At 40.3% G+C, this 24,193-nt stretch overlaps 1 long non-coding RNA gene across 1 annotated transcript; it reads right to left on the bottom strand.

Annotated features, from left to right (window-relative positions):
• Window positions 1–831: 831 nt before the first annotated feature.
• On the bottom strand, window positions 832–22,473 carry LOC142046984 (uncharacterized). Its single transcript, XR_012656116.1, has 2 exons — window positions 22,410–22,473; window positions 832–2,507 (listed from the first exon to the last, which is right to left on the bottom strand). It is a non-coding gene; the product is annotated as an uncharacterized LOC142046984 (long non-coding RNA).
• Between the last annotated feature and the right edge of the window lie 1,720 nt (window positions 22,474–24,193).

The raw sequence follows: 24,193 nt of genomic DNA, 5'->3' as shown, positions 1-24,193 counted from the left end.
TACACAAGTAGTCCCACTGATGTCAATAGAACTATTTTATGTGCGTAGTTAAGTAAGCACCTAAGTGTTTACTGCATTGGGACCTATATTGAAGCATAATATCCCAATCCTGCAGACACTTGTGCATGTGATAGATAAGTGCTCTCACTGGAACTACTCACATGAACGAAGTTAAGCATGTGCATAAATGCTTGCAGGATTGGGGTCTAGTCTTGTAAAATATGATAATTGCAATCAACAAATGGACAATACATACCATACAATTTTTGAAAGATCATAAACAAAAGAAGAGTAGATGACAAACTATCAGATTCACACAGTTCAGAGCACAGTATTGCAAAATGAATTTGTGAATGAGCTGGGCCAGTGCCCCAGCAATTTCCCCCAATTTTTCCTAAATTGAACACATCAGAATACAAGTCTAAAATAGCATTCATGGTTAGACAAGGAGATATCCTGATTAAAACTTGAATCTGTATGTTCCACAAGGCAAAAATAACATTGAGCCCTTCTTCAGTATTAGGTTATGTTTATGAATGGAAACTGAAACTTAGAAGGAAAAGTTAATGAGCATACAAATATTTGCCACTACTTATAACACATTTTCATATTCACTAAGCAATATATGGTGTATGCTGGTTACATGGGTATCTAGGTTTAAGTTCTCTAAAATACATAGAGTGAAATATTGGGCCCATGGAAGTCAATGATAAAAATCCCATTATTATGGTGTGGAAATCACATTGCTGATCAGCAGGCGCACAGGTCTATATGGCCACAAACATGTCATCACCACAATGATACCCCAAATGAGGCAAACAGAAACAGGTAGATGGTTTGCAGGTTTACTACGTTTCTCCCTAATTTCAGGCATGATATAGAAACATACACAAGTTTTCTGTTTCTACAACCATTCAGCGCCATTATTATTATTTAATATCTATCCCAGAATTACCACTGCAGGAGCCAACACAACACTCCCAAGCGAAGGTTAGCAAATATTTTTGAAAAAATACTGCAGGAAAGGTAGGCAATTTTTAATCCCTGCATATTTCTTGATCTCTTTACAAAACAGGAACATTACAAATGCATCCAAGATTTTAGAAGTGTTGTGATTTTGCCATACATAGCATTTGTGAACACAACATTGCCTGGTGATTCTACTGAGAGTGAATCCAAAAGACTCTGAAGCTGCCGTTTGCCAAGATGCCAGATGTTGCTACTGAAAAAAAATAATTGTTATCCAGCATTGGTATCCAGGCTGCGTGACTACCTTCCACAGAAATGAAACAAAAACACAGTAAGGAATAGCTCTGGTGCCAAGCCAATCAAAGACCTGTTTTGTAAAATATAAATATAACACTTGAAAAGTGATTCAACTTAGTTTCCTCTGGGGTAAATGGGAAGCAATATTGAAGTATTTGTAAGTGGTATGTTTATTAGGTTGGAATAATGGAGGAGGCTGCCTGCTGCTCTAAAATCTTTTTTCTCTCTCTGCTTTCTTACTTAATCCTACTCTTAGAAAAACACGGTGGGTGAGAATATATTTTATTGGACCAACTACACTGAATACCTCTAGAACAATCTTTTTATAGGTTTCCAGAAGGAGGAGCTATTTCTAGCTCTGGAGATTCAGCAGGGAATGAGCAAAGCAGCCTCCAGAGTGTTGGGATTGGTATTTCATTGACCCATCACTCTAAAAGAATGAGCAGCTGCCTATGTGTTTCCCACCTAATTGCTCCTTGAAGCAGCTACAACCCTACTGACACTATCCATGCCACAGTTATTGGTAGCATATTCTAGAGAATCTGTCTTAAACATAGTTATTTTTCTCTTGAGAATGGTGCTGGCCAAAGTTGGCTTACACTTTAAGTACTTCCCACAATCTATGGGCCAGCCTAAACTACTGAAAATATGATACCATGTTTAACTAGCAGGCTTAAAGCACTGATTTGGCAAAGAATTTAAGTACATGCTTAACTGTAGCCCTAAGCATGCGCTTAAAGGTAATCACATTCTGAAATCCCATTGATTTTAAACAGGACATAGGGGCTGATTCAAAACCTAGTGAAGTCTATGGGAAAGTTTCCATCAACTCCAAAAGGCTCTAGGGTCATGCCACTAATGCAGTGTGTATTTAGATAGCAGTATATCAAGTTAAGGAATCATGCTCTAGTTCTGAACTATAACCAGGGAAAAAAGTGTGGTTCTTTTACCATGGCACAGTTTTAGAACACAGCTGTGGGACATTTCACAGAAAAATGAAATCCTATCACAGGCTAGTAACATTTATATTTAAACATGGTTATTACTGGAACAGTTGAGACTACAATGTGGGTATTGCTTATACATTTGCTCCTGCTTTAACATATGAACAAATATTGTCAATGCAACCCCCATTATTTACAAAATAGAGTATTTGCAAGTTTTGTTACAGATGGTAAAGATTACATATTTCCATGAGGTTTGTTTGGTAGAAAATGCCATTTTCTGTTGAATGCTTCCCACTGCAGACAAGGAAGAGATTAAACAAGGCAATTAATTAATTAAACAATTAATTCCAATCACATCAGCCACACCGTCAGGGGCTTGTTCACCTGCACGTCTACCAATGTGATATATGCCATCATGCGCCAGCAGTGCCCCCTCTGCAATGGACATTTGCCAAACCGGACAGTCTCTACGTAAAAGAATAAATGGACACAAATCAGAGGTCAAGAATTACAACATTCAAAAACTAGTTGGAGAACACTTCAATCTCCCTGGCCACTCGATTACAGACCTAAAAGTCACAATATTACAAAAAAAAAAACTTCAAAAACAGACTCCGACGAGAAACTGCTGAATTGAAATTAATTTGCAAACTGGACATCATCAAACTAGGCTTGAATAAAGACTGAGAGTGGATGGGCCATTACACAAAGTAAAAGTATTTCCCTATGCTTATTCCCCCCACCCCCACCCGCTGCCACACACACACAGTTCCTTACATCTTCTTGTCAATTGCTGAAATTGGCCATTTTCATTACCACTACAAAGAGTTCTTTCTCTCTCCTGCTGGTAATAGCTCACCTTAACTGATCACTCTCCTTATAGTGTGTATGGTAACAGCCATTGTTTCATATTCTCTGTGTGTATATATATATATATCTTCCTACTGTATTTTCCACTACATGCATCCAATTAAGTGGGCTGTAGCCCAGGAAAGCTTATGCTCCCTGAGCAGCCCCCAGCAGCTCACTCAACCCACTTCTTACCTAGGCCGGCATCATTAAGGTTTCAGAATCCCCTTTGATAATACGATTAGGTCTGGGAACAGTAAACTTTACCAGAGTAGCTGTAGTCTCTAATCAACAATTTTCCCACTGTTTCCCAAGGACTGTTGGTATTCTCTGGTCTGTCATTGTTTCATTTCATGTAGGTTTTTCTCTAACACCCTCTTTGATTTAACTCTTTGCAGCCAGGCTGGGTAGTACCAACCAGATAAACTGAAGTGCACATGATATTGATAAAAAAATAATGCGCTTAACTCCCTCATGCTCCACATCACAGAATCTCACAGAGCCACTGTCATAGCATGTTGCCAGGTAACTTATTGGCCTATTTCATTTTTAATTTAGTTCTTATCTGTGGTAAGGTGAAGCTGATACACAACACGTTAAACTATTCTTAATTATAACTTAAATATAATTATAAAAATACATTGCTGAAGTCATTGAGGAGCAGCTCAAGTAGAACAGTTATTAAAAACCATGAAAAGACCAAGACACTGCAATCCACAGTTTTAATATCAATATATCTTTCAGATGGTGTTGTTTATGGCAACCCTCGGTTTCATTAAATGTGGCATTGTTAGCGAATAATTATGGAGAGACCTTCAAAATGATAATCATGTATTTCAAATTAGTCACCACAAAAGATTAAAATAATGAAAACCAACACAGACACTAATAAAACACTACATTTGTGCTACTATAGTACTACTAGTTATAGCAAAATCATATAACAAATTAAAAACGGTCATTTTGACCTGTGTATTCAAATAGAGCTATAGGGGATTCTATTATGCAGTGTTAATACTTCAGTGTTAGTTACAAGTTATTGTTCAGAATCTCTCTCTCTCGAAGTGTCCGTGTGTCTGGGTGTGTGCATATTTACACACACACACACACACACACTCAAGCAGCACTTCAGTGCTTAAAGGTTGTCTTGTGTTTCATTACAGCAATTCCATTATATCCCGCTACATTGGATCATGCTGTATGTCAAGCTGATACAGTAAAACATGGTGAATAGTACTAAAGCAAACATGACACCCAGGTAAAGAACAGTACAATGGAAACCCATTTATCAGTAATGTTTTAGAGGATATCAAAAACATTTAGACAAATGATCTTTGAATACTAGGGAGCATTATTGGGTTTTGGATTCATGCAGGGGACTTAACCTAAACAGGGCCGGCTTTAGGCCTATTCCACCAATTCCCCCGAATCGGGCCCCACGCCTAAGAGGGCCCCACACCCAGTGAGAATCCCTTCCCTGGCTAGAGGCACCTTTTTAATTTTTACTCAGCTGGCGGCGCTGCGGGTCTCTGGCGGCATTTTGGCAGCAGGTCCTTCGCTCACTCCAGGTCTTCGGTGACACTTCAGTCGCGGGTCCTTCAGTGCCTCCAAAGACCTGGAGCGAGTGCAGGACCTGCCGCCAAAGTGCCGCCAAAGACTCAGAGCACTGCCTGGTGAGTACAAGCCCCACATGTTTTTTCGTTTTTGTTTTTAGTCATCCCTGCCGGGGCCCCATCAAAACTGTTCGAATTGGGCCCTGCACTTCCTAAAGCTGGCCCTGAACCTAAATGTGAACTGAGTTCCAGGAAGTTTGGAATCAAAGGGGTTTGGAAACATGGATTTTAGTGTTTAGATAGTAGATCAAACATTCTGCTTGGGGATTGTCCATTTCAGAGACTCTATCAAAGCTGGGGACATGTGTCATGGCTTCAAGGGGAAGGGGCAAACCTTCTGCCTATTTCTCAAGGGGACTGGGGAACAGAGCGAAAACTCCATCTCCCTACTAGCATTAATGTGTTTATTTCCTATTAGATTTTTAAATTTCTAGGTAAATTTGTCTCCCTTCATGTCCTGTTGAAGGAGATAATACAACTTCAGCCACTAACATGACATAGAAAAAGAAATTCACATTTAACGTCTACATTAGACATCCACCATGAATTAATTCAGGGGGACACAGTTATAGAACTAGTTTTATAATTGCAAAATTCCTTGTTTTGTTATTTTCTTCAATTATTTGTTGTTTTATTTACTTTTGGTTTTGGTAGTTTGCATACAAATTGTTTTGTTATTAATGTCTCTGCATTTTCTGCTTTCCTTGTAAACTTGACAACATATATTTCAAGCAACCAGAACTAAAGTGCCTTCTTTCTGAAGTTTACAGAGTCCTTGAGTTTTATTTAACTGTGTCTGAGTATGCTTCATAATTAGTTTGTCTTGGGCATTGTACTTGTTGCATAAATGAATGATGGGTGAAATAGAAAATAGGATCTTTATCAGGCAGCTGGAACAAGACTGAGAACAGAGGTCGCACACTTAAATCAATCTTCTAAAGTACAGTTGATCTGAACACCAAACAAGTATTTACATTGTGCAGATCTGGACAGCCCTTGCATTTCCAGATGCACTACCTCCACATCTGCTTGTCTGGCACAGTGACTCAGTATGATCATCTCTGCTTGTGGGGCAGAAAATTTTGTACAACTGAGAGATAACCCCACTGATCTTCATCATAAGAGATTTTCATTTTATGGTTATAGTTTTTAAAAAATTGTCCCTTTAACAACTTCATTGCCACTGAATATGCCTGGTGATTATTCAAAATACACCTACCTGGGCTGCCAGATGTTTCAGATACTGTGGGCACCTTAAAATTTTTACAGTTTTAACTTTTCAAGCAGGTAACATTATTGCAAAATTCTCCACACCTAGTATGTAGGATATTCTACAGCATTTGTAAAGATTTTAGTGGTTACTACTGTATTTAAGTGGAAAACTAGTGCTACATGCAGCACTGATGATGCAGTAGAGAAAAACCAGCAGTGGAACAATTACAATATTTCCAGTCTGTCTTTGATCTTCAAGAAGCTTTCATTGTGATGCTGTATCAGTGGGTCATTCACTCTCGTTAGACAAATGTTCTAATCTGGACTTAATATTGAGGTAGTAAACAGATCACATGCTATATCGTAAATTTGCACTTAATTCCCAAAGCCTACTGTCCTGGGGAAAGCAGGTACTTCTAAAGATGGCATTGGTGTGAGAGCCTGGCTTAGAGTAAGCATTAGAGCAGATGCATCTGCTTTAAAGTGAAGTTGAAGTCAAAGCCTTCTATTCTGCACCCAGTCTCCCAGAAGCTTATTGACTGCCTTTTGCCAGCCTAATAATGAAGGGTAGTATTCCTGAAAATTATGCATATCTACTTAATTAGGTTCTTACATGGCTCACATTTCAGTTACGTTAGCTAATTAACAATATTTCCAAATTGCCGTTCCACTATATTCTTTTGAGTCATCTAGCTTGTGTTCCTCTTCCCCTCACAATATCCTCCTAAATATTGCCTTTTGCTATGAATTAGACTAGCCACCCAGCTCCCTGCCAATATACTGTAGTTCTATTAATTTTATAATATTGTTTCCTTACTAGAAGATGAGATGTCTAATCATAAGATTACTCTGAGGTTGTGTGTCTATATATCAGGATAGTGTTATGCCCATAACTGTGTATTTGAATACACTAGTGGGAATTTATCATACTTATCTGCAATTTACAACATACATTACCTTCACGTTAAAAATAATGGCCCAGATCAACCCTTTCTATAGTAAAATCCTTGAGAGGATGCTCTCGAGGAGGAAATCTCCATAAGAATTCCCTTGCAGAGACTGCCCCTTCCCTTCAAAAGGCTCTGAGGTCTGCTCCCAAATCTGGAGGATCCCTCGAGAGCCTCATATAGGTTCTGAGCCTTGTACTGGTTGTGGTCTCCTATGACTCCTACCAAAAATGTAGTCAAGGGAAAATGCAAGTGAATGGTGCTTATCCACATCTCATTTTGGGGAATATGGAGTTTAATTTAGACTAGTTTACCCGCTTTTTTTTTTATGTCTACATCACTGAGGACCACCCAGCCTCCCTGGAAGCCTGACCCTATTGGAGCTGCACTACCAGATATCCCCCCGTCCCTAGAAATGATTAAAACAGCCTCAGGACACATCACACTTTCCAGGACAACTTCCTGGAGCTGGAAAGGGAAAGATGCATTTTTCCCTTCCTCTTTCCACCCACTCCTCTCCTTAGTCTGTCCAGTTCTCACCTTCAGCTTTAGTGTGGAGCCTGAAAGTTCATTCCTGTTGAGATGTTGCTATTTCTGCTCAGATTTGTGCAGTAGAATGGATAGGACTTAACCTTAGTTGTCTAAATAAAAATCAATTCTATTTCTATCCTAAAAAACAGCAAGGGAAATATTGCTAAGTTAATATGTTTGCAAGATGTTATTTTTTCATTCATGTACACAGCAAAATTCTGATAGCTAAGTGTGTGTCATGGTTACAGGGTGAACTGTGCTTTGGACTCCTTTATCTTTCTCAAATGCACCTGTTAAGTGATAGGACCAGTTTCCTGCGCCTCTCTCAAGGATAGAACAATGCAGCCCAGCTGCTCTGGGATTCAATATTTGGGCTGCAACCATGTTAACATGACAAGCCCGGCTGGGTTTGGCACCTGAAACCCCTTTTCCTCCAGGGAACTGTGACCAATGAGATGATTAAAGTGGGATAAAAAGCATTATTCCTTCCATCACCCAGAAGTACATACCAACTGGATACAAGAGTTAAAACAATTAAAACTTATCTGCATATTTCCCCTTACTTAAACCCTAATCTTGCCTTGTGAGCTCTGGTAAATTCCATTCAGCCCAGTTATCTCCATCTCTAGGCTGGGGAAAGAATACCCTGCTGCAGTGTGCTTTCTATGTCTCTCTGCCCAGGACTCATCCCCATCTGCTGCTAACCCCTCAACCCCCATTCTTTTCCTATGCCCAGCATCCCTTAGTGCTGCAATATTGCCTTTGGTTCTAGGCTGAGACCTGGGAAAAGTAAACTTTGCCATCCTGGCTGGAGCATTCTCCATGTGATCATCCCCCCCATTGTTCCCTTAAGATGCCTTATGTTTGTCATTGTTTTGGTTCCTGTTTGATTCCCTACTAACAGCTTCCTTTGATTTAACTCTGTGCAAATCTGATGTCATCACACAGCTCAATTGTCATGCATCTGATATTTCTAATAAATAATACACATAACTCCCTCATTCTCCACACCAGGCTTCATATATAATATGCATTTTACACTCTGTGCTTTATGATGGCAAAAAATAGCTATTATGTTTTTCCCCAGCTCCCAATATCTTTGATGTAGAGAATAGGCTGTTGTCCCAAAAGGAGAATAAATTCATTGAGCATGAAAGCTATGGCACAGTTATCTATATCATTCTTCTGCCCTTTCAGTTTGTCACAAAACTCAACTACCTGAACTCTCTTTGTCGGGAGATTTCTAACCAGAATCTGCAGTGGCCTTTGTTAGTGCTCACTCCTTGGACAATGTTCTTTACTTTTCTATAATGTGGGGTTCAAAATTAGCAGCTACTATTAAAGGACAACAGCACTTATCTGTGAATGCTACTTAGTATGCAACAGGCTTTGTTATTGTTTAGCCTTGCTCTTTGATTAGTTTTCAGATTGTACATTATTTCATAATCTCACTTTGATCCTGTATGGGGTGAATGTTTATTATGCTCCAACTGTAAGATGAACTGAGTCATTTAAGGAAGGGGCAATATGATTTAGGAAGGTTAGATTATCAAGCTTCTTCACCGTTATCATTTGTCTACTGTAAGTCATGTGATATGGCTACTGTAGGACTCTGTTGTGCTTTGTGGGCACATCCTCATGTTGAGGCTGGGGTGGAGAGCTGGGGTCATTGCACTGCACAGTGCCTTCTGGAGTTCATGAGGAGCACAGGTGCTGTGCCATTGACACAGCCCACCTATGTGGAGTCTGAGCAAAGATATTTCATTAACATTAGCAGTCAAAACAAACATCCAGTGGCATAGACACTAACTTTCTCCAGCACCAGTGGGAGCCCGTGCCCCTGGCCCCATCCCCATTCCAGCCCCATCCCCATTCCAATCCCATCCCCAAAGTCCCTGCCCTAACTTTGCCCCCTTGCTGTCCCTATTGGATCCCTTCCTCAAATCCCCTCCTTAGCCCCGCCTCTTCCCCCAGTGCGCAGCATCTCCCCTCCTCCCATCTCCTTCCCTGCCCCGCGAATCAGATGTTTTGCAGTGCAAGTGCTGGGAGGGAGGGGGGAGAAGCAGGATGTGGTAGCACACTCGCAGAGGAGGCAGAGGTGGAGGTGAGTTGGAGCAGGGGGGCGGGGTGGGGCCATGGAGAGCTGCTGGTGGGTGCTGAGCGCCAACAAATTTTTTTTAATGGGTGTTCCAGCCCCGAAGCACCCATGGAGTCAGCCCCTATGTCCAGTGGGCTAATGCATGGACATGCCTTCCCATCTTAACAACACCTTGGTCTGTTGCTAAAATAATTGTGGAACCTAACCAAACGCCTTGAAAAAATCCCTAATTAATTTTTTCCCCTCCAGATACAACCAGTTTGAACCAGCCATTTCAGCTCTGTTCCATACTTCTTTTCATGAGTAATAGTACAGAACATGATCATAGATCAATATAACCACATGTTTTTTTTCACTCACTAAAGACATTATGGTTGTATTCTTCAGCACAATACAAATCTTGTTGTTTGGTCATCTAGAGGTGAGGTAGATAAAGAACTAGAAGATATTATGGAAAGAACACCCCATCGCTGGCAATGGATTGGATTAGATGGTTTACTAATCTTTAGGTACCAAATCTGAAAATTTTACAAGATCATAGAATCAAAAGGTTGGAAGGGACCTCACGAGGTCATCTAGTCCAACCCCCTGCTAAAGGCAGGACCATTTTCCCTAAATAACCCCAGCCAGGGTGCGGTCTAGCCGGACTTTAAATAGCTCTAAAGATGGACATGCAAGAAGCCATCCCATCCTTCTCTGGTGGTGTAGCAGGAGCCTTTGCACCTGGAGAGAATCCTCAGCCTTGCACATCTCATCGTGGACACTATCAAGATACTTCTCCAGGGCATGGATACCCCTGAGCCTAAGACACCTCCTCCTGTAACTCTCCCACCTGCCTCCTGAGAGAATCCACCAGCAGACACCTGTCACATTGATCCCCCCCCCCAGCCCGATGGTGAACAAGTGGGAAGTGCAGGCCACAGTCCCTGCAAGTCCACACCAGATCTGGTAGAGACATCCATGGACAGAATGTCTGTCTGGATACAGCGCTGGTGGAGGAGAAAAAAGGGGTGCTAGCACAAGCAGCGCGCCTCTTCACCATAGCGCTTCCCCAAACTCCTCACAAACTCCCCTGTTGGCTGTCCCCTGTTCGCAAAGCTCCCTCTGGTCGCTTGGCCTCTGGCTTTTAAAGCCTTCTTTAGCCTAGGTCAGCTCTTGCCCCTCGTTAAGCCCACAGGGGAAGGGCTGATCACAAGGCTGGTTGAGGCTGATCAAAGGTCAGCAGGGAACAATGGTGCAAACAGGCCCAAGACACACACAAGCAATCAGGCAATCACAGTCCCAAACCCCACAGTAACACAGTAACTAACTCCCCTCTAGGAAAGACACAACACACACAGTTAGTAATTCCCTTACCACAAGCTTCGCTCGGTCTCTGGCTTCTTCAGCTAGGGTCCTTCACAGGGCTGCACCAACTCCTTCCCTCACAAACTCCCCTGTTGGCTGTCCTCTGGTCGCTTGGCCTCTGGCTTTTAAAGCCTTCTTTAGCCTAGGTCAGCTCTTGCCCCTCAAGCTTATGAGCTCATCCCAAGAGCTCATAAGATCTCCAGCAATGTCTAGTTTTGTCCAGGCTGGAAATTCCATAAAAAACGGTTGTCTTAAGGTACTTTCTCTGGCCCAAAACAGAGGATGCACAAAGTCATGGTTTTGTGCTAGTTACAATGAATGAGCCAGAATCTCAGCTGGTGTAAATTGGTGTAGCTCCATGGGCATCAGTGTTAGTAACTGACTTACAGTTAAGGATCTTGCCTGTACATTTGAAAAAAAAAATGAAATATCTTATCAATGTTTTTCAGATTCATCCACAGAACACTAAATTATATGTGTGTAGTAGTAGCCATCTGTACAGCTCTATCTATGTAGGGGAGACAATTTCTATATCACTGTGATGACATACAAGATTCACTGGGTTGCTCATTGATTGGTTAAGGAATAGCTAAGCAAAACTCAGGTTTTGCTATATAGTCTAAAGTCAATCAGGAAGTGGGGTGGAGGGGAAATGGAAACAGGGGACTGGGGAATTGGCATCATGTTTTGCTAAAGGGGGAAATGGGAACGGGATGGGAACAGGAACAGGGACACAGGCAAGGCTCTGTGGTGTCAGAGCTGGGAAAGGGGACACTAAGAAAGGAAACTGGAATTGTGCTTGCTGGAAGTTCACCCCAATAAACATCGAATTGTTTGCGCCTTTGGACTTCAGGTATTTTTGCTCTCTGTTCATACGAGAAGGACCAGGGAATAGGAGGGTGAAGAAATAAGCCCCCTAACACGCATCTGTTGATTGACAAAGGCTGGGTAAAAGGCAAAGCATGCACATTAAAGCTAAATAAAATGCAGACTGTGTTTTTAAAGGAATCAGATGCGTATTTTATTAAATTGAAATTTATGATAGAGGTTGTTCTGTAAGAGACATTTAAATTCTAATCTGTTTCCAGCAGTGTTAAAAACTGACTCACAAGCTGGCATCATCAGTCAGAAGATTTTGTTGAATGATTTGTTCCCTTCAATATGTGTTAGTAAATACGTTTTTTAAAAATTGACATTTTAAAATCCTTTATAATAACAATAATCTCCTTTTATTTCAGGTAGCACCTTCAGATAATTGAACCTGAAACATGTTATGGGCTTTTGCCTTTGATCTGAGAAGCATAAGTCCTACAGTGGTCGATTACTATAATTATAAAGCCTATAATGGTAGGAAATATTGATTAAATGCCCTCTCCTCCAATGTGATTCTTCATCAGCTTCATGGGTAGTTTGAATAATAAAACATTGCTAATTATTTAAATAAAATTCTTTGAAAAAAGATTTTACATTTCTAAAAAGAATTGATTGTTACTGTTCATTTAATATGAAGAAAAAAAATCCAAAAGCTCATTTCTTTCTACTGTTTTGGGTCTTACATCTATATTCAGCTACATTTGCTTAAAAATAATTAGCACATCCTTCGTCAGCACATTGAGAGAAACATCTCTTTGATTATATTATTATATCAGGATCTGTGATTGGCAAACACACATGACACATGTGGCCAAATTTTCAAATATGTGACATTTTGGGGTCCACACAGATCAGTAAGGAGTTCGGTCACCATTTTCCTTGTAAGCCTGTGTGTCTTGTGGCTGTGCAAATTAGTCCAGAGCACTGACTCCAACAGACTGCCAGCAGCCCACAAGCCTCAACCTGCCTTTGCCCATCCTGATTACACCGTGCAGACCTTAATATCCTTCCAGCTGTGAATTCTCCTCAAAATCATCCTACTGCAGAGAGCAGTCCTCACTGGACCCTCACAGAGAAAGTATTAGGTTCTCTTCATTTACAGAGACCGTAAAACACCCCAACCTGTTAGCTATCTAACAGCACACATTTTACTTATGCAGCATTGATGATTTATAATGAAAGCAAAGCAAGTTTATTAACAAAAGAGCATGGATTAAGCGACATCAATTAAAAGAAATAAAGGTAGAGATGGTGTCAAGCAAATAAAAGTGAAAGCATGCATCTAAAAGTCTAAAATTTAACCTAGCAAGATACAGTCTTTGTTCAAGATGTTTTTTCTCACCAAGTCTCTTTTCAGCTTTTGCTGGCTGGCCTGGCCAGGGCCTATCACAGAGGTCAAATCACTTGGTTTCTTTGTCTCCTAAGGTGATTGACAAAGATGGAGTCTATCTCTGTTCTTTATGTGCCCCAAGGGATGTCTTTATCTTACAAGTCAGAAAGGCCTCCTGGGGATTCAGTCTCCTGTGTCTCTCTGGGATGCAGAAACCTTGCTAATTCTCTTTCTTTCGAGTTCAGGAATACGATAACTCTGACTGGTTTAGCTCGATAGCTTTATTTATCGTTAATATGTAAATTGAGGTAAACCCACACATTCCTTTGTCTAGGACAGACCTGTTTACCACCTTTACCTAAGCAAGGCTGTCTAGTCTTAAACATGTTCTAGTAACATCATACTGAGGAAATTGATGACTTTACATATAATATTAAGACATGCATTTTACAATGATATTAACAAGCAGCATGTTATTAGCTTTCATATACCACACAAGGCATATTTTGTACAAATGGTACTGCAGTAGTATGTAGGGTATGAATGCATGAGTGTCTAGGGTCACAGTCAATTTCCGTATTTTAAGTAAAAATTTCACCCCTAACATTTTTAGCCTCCTCTTGCCTCTGCAATTCAACTGTGAATGCAAATCAGCATATCCCCTTCTAAAAATAGTAACTGCAGGTGCAAAAGACCAGATGTACACAATTTATTGTTTGCAGTCACAAAACGCAGATGAAAAAGAGAGGCTGGATCACAAGCCTATGAAAGTTTATCCAATAATTTTAAATATTAAGACCTATAATAGCAGCTGTAGCCCAAAACTCAACTTTCCATCATCTAAAAAGGATGTCATTCTGCAAAGAACTTAAGCTCATGCTTAACTTTAAGCATATGCTTAACTCTATTTTGAATCTCCTTGAAAGCTTTGTTGAACAGGGACCCAAGTGCTGAGGAATAATCATAGGTTGACTAGAATTCCAGGATTTTTACAGCGCTTTGACAATGTTGTCAGATGCCTTCAACAACAAACAACAAGAAAAGCTGAGATTAAAATTCTTTGAAGTTTGTCATGGTGTTCCACCCTGCCCACAAGCATCAACTGTGTTTCCCAAGTTAGGTGTAAACCAGCTGCTTTTCTTCCACACCCTTGTATCACTCATACAATGGAAAATCTGAATAGTGATACTGTCTGAATTCTGGGCCACTGGATGTTTTTAATAGTCTTCGAAGCAGGGGAAGCATTACCTATAGATAAGTATCTTTATTGTTTATGTAGCACACGTTTTCATTTAGTTAGACATTTGTATTTTAAAATTAAACTCCTCTTGAAAAAACATGTTTTACATTAAAATGCAGTTATATTCTGAAAAGTATATCTGTAAAAATGACATCATGGGATTTGATATTTACTCTCTGGCAGTGGCTTCAATATCACCCTTGCTCAATTTATAAATGTCAAGGTTTTTTCCCCCCCACTTTGAACTTTAGACTACAAATGTGGGGGACCTGCGTGGACCCTTCTAAGCTTAATTCCTAGCTTAGATCTGGTAATGCTGCCACTAGCCAGAATGTAGTATCTGGCACACTTTCTGTTCCCCCAAAACCTTCCCTGGGGAACCCAAGACCCAAACCCCTTGGGTCTTAAAACAGGGAGAAATTAATCAGGTTCTTAAAAAGAAAGCTTTTAATTAAAGAAAGAAAAGGTAAAAATTATCTCTGTAAAATCAGGATGGAAAATGCTTTACAGGGTACTCTGATTCATATAGACTAGAGGGACCCGCCCCCTAGCCTTAGACTTAAAGTTACAGCAAACAGACGTAAAAATCCTTCCAGCAAAAAGACACATTTACAAGTTAAGAAAACAAACATAAGACTAATCCTCCTTGTCTGGCTATTACTTACAATTTTGAAACTGAAAGACTGATTCAGAAAGATAGGGAAAGCCTGGGTGTCCGTCTGGTCCCTCTTAGCTCCAAGAGCCGAACAACGAACCAAAACAAAAAAAACACAAACAAAGACTTCCCTCCACCAAGATTTGAAAGTATCTTGTCCCCCTATGGGTCCTCTGGTCAGGTGTCAGCCAGGTTTACTGAGCTTCTTAACCCTTTACAGGTAAAAGAGACATTAACCCTTAACCATCTGTTTATGACAATAAGTAAAAAAAGGTTTTGTTCCTACTTGCCAGCACTGAGAACTCCACCTGGGACCTAATCATAAAGATGGATTTTATTTGGCTTTTGCATCATTGGCATAATAAAAACATTTCTTGTAGGACTTTAACTGTTCTCTTGATGAGGATTGAGCCAGAAAAGAATCCAGCTCATTCTCTCTTCGTGATGCTGGCTGAGGTGCTAAGGGGAGTAAATAGTAGTAAAAACATACTCTGTTGCTAAAATAATCAGGTACAACACAGAATATTCATGGGGGTGGGCCCTACGCTTGTTGAAGTCACTAGAAGAAAGGTAGTGTAGTCTGGAGCAATGGAGTGGTAATGAGGGCATCTGAATTCTGCTCCCAGATCATCTACAGACTTGCTGTGTGACCTTGGGCAAGTCTGTTCACTTCTGTCTGGTTCCTCTCCCACCCACCATCTGTCTCTTTTAGTTAGATTGTAAACTATTGGGAGCAGAGACTGTCTCTTAATATGAGTTCATACAGTGCCCACCACAGTGGTCCTATGATCTCATTTGGGGTCTCAAGATCAGGGCCAGCTTTATGACCCGCGGAGCCCACTTGGAATACTCGGCGGCGGACCGGGGCTTCGGCATTACTTCAGTGGCGGGGGAGTCTGCTCCGGGTTTTCTGTGGCACTGAAGGACCCCCTCCCTGCCTCCAAAGACCCTTGGAGAGGAACCCTGCTGCCGAAATGCCACTGAAGACCCCTGTAGCGGGGCCCCCTTAGGCGTGGGCATGGCGTTGTCTTCGGTGCGGGGCCCGATTCCGGGGAATCGAGTGAATCGGCTTAAAGCTGGCCCTGCTCAAGATGCTACTGTAATACAAATAAATAATATGCATTGGCTTCTCTGGGAACAGAACTGGGCTCAAAAATCAGATTGGGTAAATAGGAGATGTCTTTTAACGCTCACTTTTCTCATTGCATTTTAAGGGGAAATTTTTTCATTGGACACAATCTTTTGTAAAACACTAAATACTAACATAGTTTCAGAGTATTTTTAAAGTCCAAAGCATACCTGGTCTTATACCACCCTATAATCTGTAATACTCTCTCGACTGACTCCCATTGAACTGGTAACATCTGTTTTCCTATCCTCACTTTCAGAGGAAAACCATATTGTTTATTTCAAATTATTAGTAGCAGAGTAAATATATAGAGGATGACAAATTACAATTGATTCAAATTCTATGTGCTTGCTCACTTAGTAAAACATGCCAGATGACAGCTACCAAAAATTCCAGTATACTAGTTTCAGCCCCTTGTTACATTTTCTCAGACAAAGATCTAAATAACAAGTAAACTTCTATAAGATGGTGGTGGAGGGGGGAATCGCAGTATAACACTCTGCACCCAAAATGAAACACAAGATGGTAGCTGCTTCCAAACCAGTTCTTCTTTCTCTTCACCATAAGCCAGGACACTCTTCTATATTTTAATGTGAGGTATACAGAAAACAGAAAGGCAGCTCTTTTTATGTAGAACTGAGGAAGGGGTAAGAAGAAAATTTCAGTTTCTTCCTTAATAAACATAATAGCAATACAACAATTGTGGAAAGCTGCATTTAACTTATTTTCTTCTGTTCTTTTTTATTGATAACTGAAGGCACGCAATCTGGTGGGTTCAGCTCCAGATTAAATTTGCAAATGTGCAGGTTAAGATAAATTACAAATTAAGAAGGCTGTCATCTGGTTCTGTTATGTACTTGTCATCACTCAGTGGAATGAAAAAAATAACTGAAAGGATCTGCAAGTGCAGTGAGGTTTGTACCCCTTTCAGACACAGTGAGATAGGCTAAGTTTGGAAACCCCTAATATTTTGTTCCCCCAAAATTTCATATGTGGTATATACAGTCAAATAACTCAGGAATTCCCAAACTTGTTAATAGCATGCACCTCTTATGGGCGAGGCTTCTCTCCCTGCTCCCCGACCTGACTGAGACCTGCCACTGAAGGACTGCTCCGACCTCACTCCAGCTGCCATCATCAGTACCACTACTCCGGGACTAGAACCATTATAGTCAAAATTCTTTCTCACCACCATATTCAAAAAACTATTCCTCAATATCCTCATAATTTTTCTCTTGCACAGACAAATCTAAATAAATCCTCCTCACTCTGCACCCAGGCTCAAAAGATTAATTTCCTCTGCAATAAAAATCAATTGGTCAATTTTTTCTCCACATTCAAAATCTGTTCACTTTACCCTCCTATAAATCATCATAGATTCATACACTCAGAGAGGTTACAAGACACCAGTATGATCAGCTAGTCTGACTTCCCACATTACACAGGTCATAAGAACATAAGAACAGCCGCACCGGGTCAGACCAAAGGTCCATTTAGCCCAGTATCTGTCTACCGACAGTGGCCAATGCCAGGTGCCCCAGAGGGAGTGAAGCCAACAGGCAATGATCAAGTGATCTCTCTCCTGCCATCCATCTCCATCCTCTGATGAACAGAGGCTAGGGACACCATTCTTTACCCTTCCTGGCTAATAGCCATTTATGGACTTAGCCACCATGAATTTATCCAGTTCCCTTTTAAACATTGTTATAGTCCCAGCCTTCACAACCTCCTCAGGTAAGGAGTTCCACAAGTTGACTGTGCGCTGTGTGAAGAAGAACTTCCTTTTATTTGTTTTAAACCTGCTACCTATTAATTTCATTTGGTGACCACTAGTTCTTGTATTATGGGAATAAGTAAATAACTTTTCCTTATCCACTTTCTCAACATCACTCATGATTTTATATACCTCTATCATATCCCCCCTTAGTCTCCTCTTTTCCAAGCTTAAGAGGCCTAGCCTCTTTAATCTTTCCTCGTACGGGACCCTCTCCAAACCCCTAATCATTTTAGTTGCCCGTTTCTGAACCTTTTCTAGTGCTAGAATATATTTTTTGAGGTGACGAGACCACATCTCTACACAGTATTCGAGATGTGGGCATACCATGGATTTATATAAGGGCAATAAGATATTCTCTGTCTCATTCTCTATCCCCCTTTTAATGATTCCTAACACCCTGTTTGCTTTTTTGACCGCCTCTGCGCACTTTGTGGACATCTTCAGAGAACTATCCACGATGATGCCAAGATCTTTTTCCTGACTCGTTGTAGCTAAATTAGCCCCCACCATATTGTATGTATAGTTGGGGTTATTTTTTCCCAATGTGCATTACTTTACATTTATCCACATGAAATTTCATTTGCCATTTTGTTGCCCAATCACTTAGTTCTGTGAGATCTTTTTGAAGTTCTTCACAATCTGCTTTGGTCTTAACTGTCTTGAGTAGTTTAGTATCATCTGCAAACTTTGCCACTTCACTGTTTACCCCTTTCTCCAGAGCATTTATGAATAAATTGAATAGGATTGGTCCTAGGACTGACCCCTGAGGAACACCACTAGTTACCCCTCTCCATTCTGAGAATTTACCATTAATTCCTACCCTTTGTTCCCTGTCTTTTAATTAGTTCTCAGTCCATGAAAGGACATTCCCTTTTATCCCATGACAGTTTAATTTAAGTAAGAGCCTTTGGTGAGGAACCTTGTCAAAGGCTTTCTGGAAATCTAAGTACACTATGTCCAATGGATCCCCCTTGTCCACATGTTTGTAGACCCCTTCAAAGAACCTTTATCCAGTAAATCTTTCATCAAGCCCATAATAACTCCTGGTTGAACAATGGCATCTTTTAGAAAGCTATCCAGTCTTGATTTAAAGACTTTGAGTAACGAAAGGTTCCACCACATTCCTTGGTAAGTTGTTCCAACTGTTATACATGTGCACCTTTATTTCTAGTTTGAATTTGTCTAACTCCCACTCCAGACATGGGCTGCTATTGTGCCTTTGTTTGCTAAATTAAAGAGCCTTTTAGTATCTAACTTGATGTCATCCCCCTCAAATCACATACATTTTCTTACCACTTCAACATTAAATTCATCTTGTTCAACAACTTTTCACAAATCAATTTTCTTCAACCCTAGACAAATTAAAAAGGATCGCTCCATCTCTCTTCACAGGAATAATTTCCCATTCACAATCAAAATCAGTTTTCCCCATTGAAACCCAAATTCTTCCCTTCATGCATGCTCATAATCAATTGCCCCACCCACCAAACTCACTTCCTGAAGTCCTTCAGGAATCCTGGCCTTCTCCATCTGGCACCCTCTTCCAGGGTTCCACTAAATGACTAAAGCTTCCCCATACCCCCTTCACCACTATCTCACAATAGGGGTTTCTCGAGTGTTCCTTCTCTGACTTCCCCTTCCCCACTCAAGAACACCCCCATTCTTAAAACTATTATTTACCCTCAGTGATGTTTTCCTCACTATTTCCCCCTGCAGCTTCTCCATCTCTTACTCTCCTGGCCCACGCAGGGTTCCACCAACATCCCTTCTTTTACCTCCTCCAGTGGTAACTGGTCCCATAGTGGCAATAGCAGTGGAAGCAGTAGTTCTCATAATGGCAGCTAATCCCTTGTTCTTGTCTAATCCTGCAGCAATGGCAGCTTCAGCAGCAGTGGCAGGCCCCTCTGGTGTTCCTCAGGGTTCCGTGGCAGCTCTGTAGAGGATGAGGGGAGAGGAGGCAACTCTTTTATTGGAGCAGTGTCAGCAGCAGACCCTGGACGCAGCTTCCAGGAGCAAGTTTTGATGTGTTTCAGCAGGAGCTGCACAGAAGGGAGTTTCCCAGGTTTCTGCAGACCACTGATGACCCAGGACTACAGTTTGGGAACCTCTGCAAAAACTGGTGAATGCACTGCAGATTTCAGTGTATAATTCTGCTGGAATATCCTTTTCTTTCCTAATTTCTTCTAGCGATTTGGGAGTTTTGAGTCTGTTTTTCTTTTTCTATCCTGGAGTGTATATGTCAACGTACATCTGATCAGTAACCCACATGCTTGTGCTTTCAAAACATATGGCCTGAAGTATGAATTTCAAAATTCTAAATGCTTATCTGTCAAAGCCTGAATGTATCACACACTACAAATAAAGGCCAAATTTAGCCTGTCTCACTGTGTCTGAAATCCAGCTTGTAGGAAGCTACAAATCCTCTTCCTACAGGCTGGCTTTCCTGGCTGGACAATATATCTCCCATGATGCACCCCACCACTTGCTCAGAGAAGAGATTGCATTACATCATAGCAGGTGTAGTTGTATCAGGCAGCTTGGCTCATAGGTGAGAATGGGGACTTCAGAACTTTGAACTACAAATCCCATGAGGCAATGGTTCACAAGAGAGAAATGCAATTAATGTTGAACTGACTCAAAACATTTTGGGTCAATTCAACATGCTGAAATATTTAAATTTGGTTCAAACTGATCTGACAAAATATTTTCAGTTTTCCAATGAAAAAAAAATCAAAAAAATTCCTGTACAAAATGTTGATTTTGTGGAAGCTTCATTTTTCCATATATAAGTCGTTCCAGTGAAAAAGTCCCAAACAGCTGTGGATGAAAGCCTTTCAGAACATAGACCAACCACTGAATGCATGAAGATTAGGAAAAAAAAATTCCCTGGATCAATGATTTCCTATTTGTTCATTACCAGGTTTCTTGTACCATCCTCTGAAATAACTGATGCTAGCCACTGTCAAAGACATGTTAGTGGACTAGATGGAGCCATTGATCATAGAATCATAGAATATCAGGGTTGGAAGGGACCTCAGGAGGTCATCTAGTCCAACTCCCTGCTCAAAGCAGGACCAACCCCAACTAAATCATCCCAGCCAGGGTTTTGTCAAGCCTGACCTTAAAAACCTCTAAGGATGGCGATTCCACCACCTCTCCCTAGGTAACCCATTCCAGTGCTTCACCACTCTCCTAGTGAAAGTGTTTCCTAATATCCATCCTAGACCTTCCCCATTGCAACTTGGGACCATTGCTTTTTGTTCTGTCATTGGTCTGATCTACTATGATAGTTCCTTGTCAAGTACGAAGAATCATTGTTCTGATAAAGCATTATCGCTAACAGCCTCATCCTCTTTAACCCCATCTCTAATATCCTATACAAGATTTTCTAATGTGCAGTATATTGAATTGGTAAAGAACAAACCAGCTAATTTTTATTCTGTAACCACATTAAACAAACACCTTTAAGTAACCTTTGTTTTAGTGTGAAAACACTTGTCCCTTATTTGCAAATTTTAATCCTTGCATATATATTTAAAATCTTTATAAACTATACATTGGGATACATCTATGGTGTTCCATTGTTCATGTTTTTGATATGCCCAGGCATGGTAGTCCACCATATACATTACCACAGTTTTGGTTACCTGAATTCTTATAGGTAATATTGGGTGCAATATTAATGGTACAGCTAGGGTAGATAGTTATTACGTACGCTTATATAGTCATTTGATCCTTATAAAAGGTAAAGTTTATCCATTTCTACCAAGACACCAATTGTCTTTTTTTTCTTCAGTGAAATTTTTTTCCATAGCAATAAATTTTTATTTCCAAAGGCAATTTTTTTTTGCATGCTTTTTCAGACCGTTTGGATGACTAATTGCTGACTTATTTCCTGGGCCTGTGTGCAGGCTAATACTAAGAACACATTTCCTTGTATTGTTTCCATAGCTCCTGCTAAAATAGTAATAAATTCTTTTCACCTTGCTGTTGCCATACTAGCAGTATTTTAGAAAATTGTTGCCCATTTTTAATTTTAACAAGGATGCACTGATGGGCTTTTCCTATTCTTGTATTTCAGCTGTAACATAACTTAGTTTATTTGCCAATACCTGTATTTTAGTAGCATCCAGTATTTTAAGTCCTAAATCAGTTCCCCCTACAATATTTTCCAATATACCCATTGGGGTCCTTCCTTTTGTTTTTTCTTTGTGTGTGTTTTTTGGACATACCATTATTTTAATCATGCTGCCCACCCCTCATGGAGAGTTTGTACATATGGGGTGCATTGGGGTGTGACTTTGGATACATTTAACACGGTGAGGTCAAAGTCTGTTTGTTTTAGAGATCGTACTGGTGCTACAATAGCTTGTTCCATATAATTCAATTTTACCACATGTAGTCCATTCAAAAGATCTGATCTTAGCTCACCATCTGCTGTTCATTCTCTCAAGGACAATGACAGAGTTAACAGTGACAGCCAGCTTTCAGAGAGCACAGTACATGTATTTTAGGACAAAAGTATTACAGGGATAAACATATTATAAAACAATAAACAATCTAACCACATCCTAAGCTTACCAGGTATTATTCACCCATTTTCCACATGGAGATGCTGCCAAGTTCAAAGCCTTCCAGCAGGATTCTGCCCTCTTGGTTACATCTCGTGTCAGTTTTGGGATCACAATGAGAGAGACCCAAGTCAGTTTATTCTGACCTTTTATACCACAAGCCCTCTCTTTGTCTCCTGGGCTTCCTGAACCTGGTCTAAACCAGTAGATGTAATTCCCCCCAGATGATGGTACATCTCTGGAGTTGTTTATCTGTCCCAGGATCTTTAGTAATTAGCTGCCACTGATTTTACTTCTTGGGGGAAGTTCGCTACCTCTTCCCCATGGAGCTAGAGTAAAATCTCTACGTTCCAAAGATACCATATAACGTTTATAAATAATAAAACTGTATGACTAAACCTATGGCACATCTCAATATAATGGTCTTTCAAACTTTCCACATTTCAAAGGTCTTTCATCTGTCTCAATTTACTTTCTTTATGCCATTCATTCTAATGGCTCTTATTATTTAATGTACTATTATTTCTTCAAATTATAAAATAGTACAGAAAATAGCACCCATCTAAAACCCTTGAAAAAATTCTTTACAAAAAATCTCATAGAGTAAATAGAACCCAGAAATTAGCTTAAGATAACATCAGCGTCAATATAATAAAGATATTTAAAAAAAACAATTAAAAAAACCCAATCACCATTTTTGGTTCACTTTCCCCCATTCTCCAGCCATATTCAGCCACCTGCAGGCCCCTCTTTTTCATCTGCTCATTAGACAGGCTCAGTTCTTTCAGTCTCTCTTCATATTGAAGCCTTTCCATGACTTTAAACAGTATATACCTTCCAAGAAGTTTTCACTTGGTTAAAAGAAAATACGTGCACAAAAATCTATGTACATATCAGGTTTATACAGGAGTTGCTGGTTGTCATAAACAGATGGTTAAGGGTTAATGCCTCTTTTACCTGTAAAGGGTTAAAAAGTTCACCTAGCCTAGCTAACACCTGACCAGAGGAACCAATGGGGGAACAAGATGTTTCAAAAGGAAGGAGGGAAGTTTTTCCTTTGTTTAGAGTTTCATTTTCAGCCAGAGTGAAAAAGATCAAGGAACCAGCCTCTTATCAGAGTAGTAAGTTTTAGAATGGAATAAATAGGTTTATGTTTATTTCTTTGTAACCTGTCTTATGCAAATAGAGGTAGAATCAAACTGGGTATTTTTTTCTGTAACTAAATTTGTGCCTAGGGGAACATCCTCTGTGTTTTGAATCTGTTGTCTATGAGAGTAGCTGGTATGTTAATCTCTCCGAAGGGGGCTTCTTTTACCTTTCTTTTTTTTTTTTTAATTAAAAGCCTTTTTCTTAATACCTGATTGATTTTTGCTTGTTTTTAGATCCAAGGGGATTGGATCTGGACTCACCAGGGAATTGATGAAGGAGTCTCTCAAGGCTACCCAGGGAGGGGAAGGTTTTGAGGGGAAAGGGAGTGATCCAGACACTGAAAATTCTAGATAGTGGCAGCGATATCAGATCTAGGCTAGTAATTAAGCTTAGAAATGTCCATGCAGGTCCCCACATCTGTACCCTAAAGTTCAGAATGGGGAAGGAACCTTGACACTGGTAAATTCTCCAGCTCAGTTTGACAGTTTAAAATGGCTGGTCTCTCAAGATAGGTAGAAAGTTCACTTCAATGTAGTTTTAGTTCAAAGTGGTATTTCAGCTATAGTCTTGATCCATTATTGCAGTAGTTTGCTCAGCGACTAGTAAGGTGCTTATCTGTGGTAAGTTCTACTTGTTACAAATCTAAGGTACCTTCGATG

The sequence above is a fragment of the Chelonoidis abingdonii genome, chromosome 6 (assembly GCF_003597395.2).
Source record: "Chelonoidis abingdonii isolate Lonesome George chromosome 6, CheloAbing_2.0, whole genome shotgun sequence".
NCBI lineage: Eukaryota > Metazoa > Chordata > Testudines > Testudinidae > Chelonoidis > Chelonoidis abingdonii.
The sequence above is the reverse complement of the archived record's forward strand: the minus strand, read 5'-3'. Positions and strand labels throughout refer to the sequence as shown.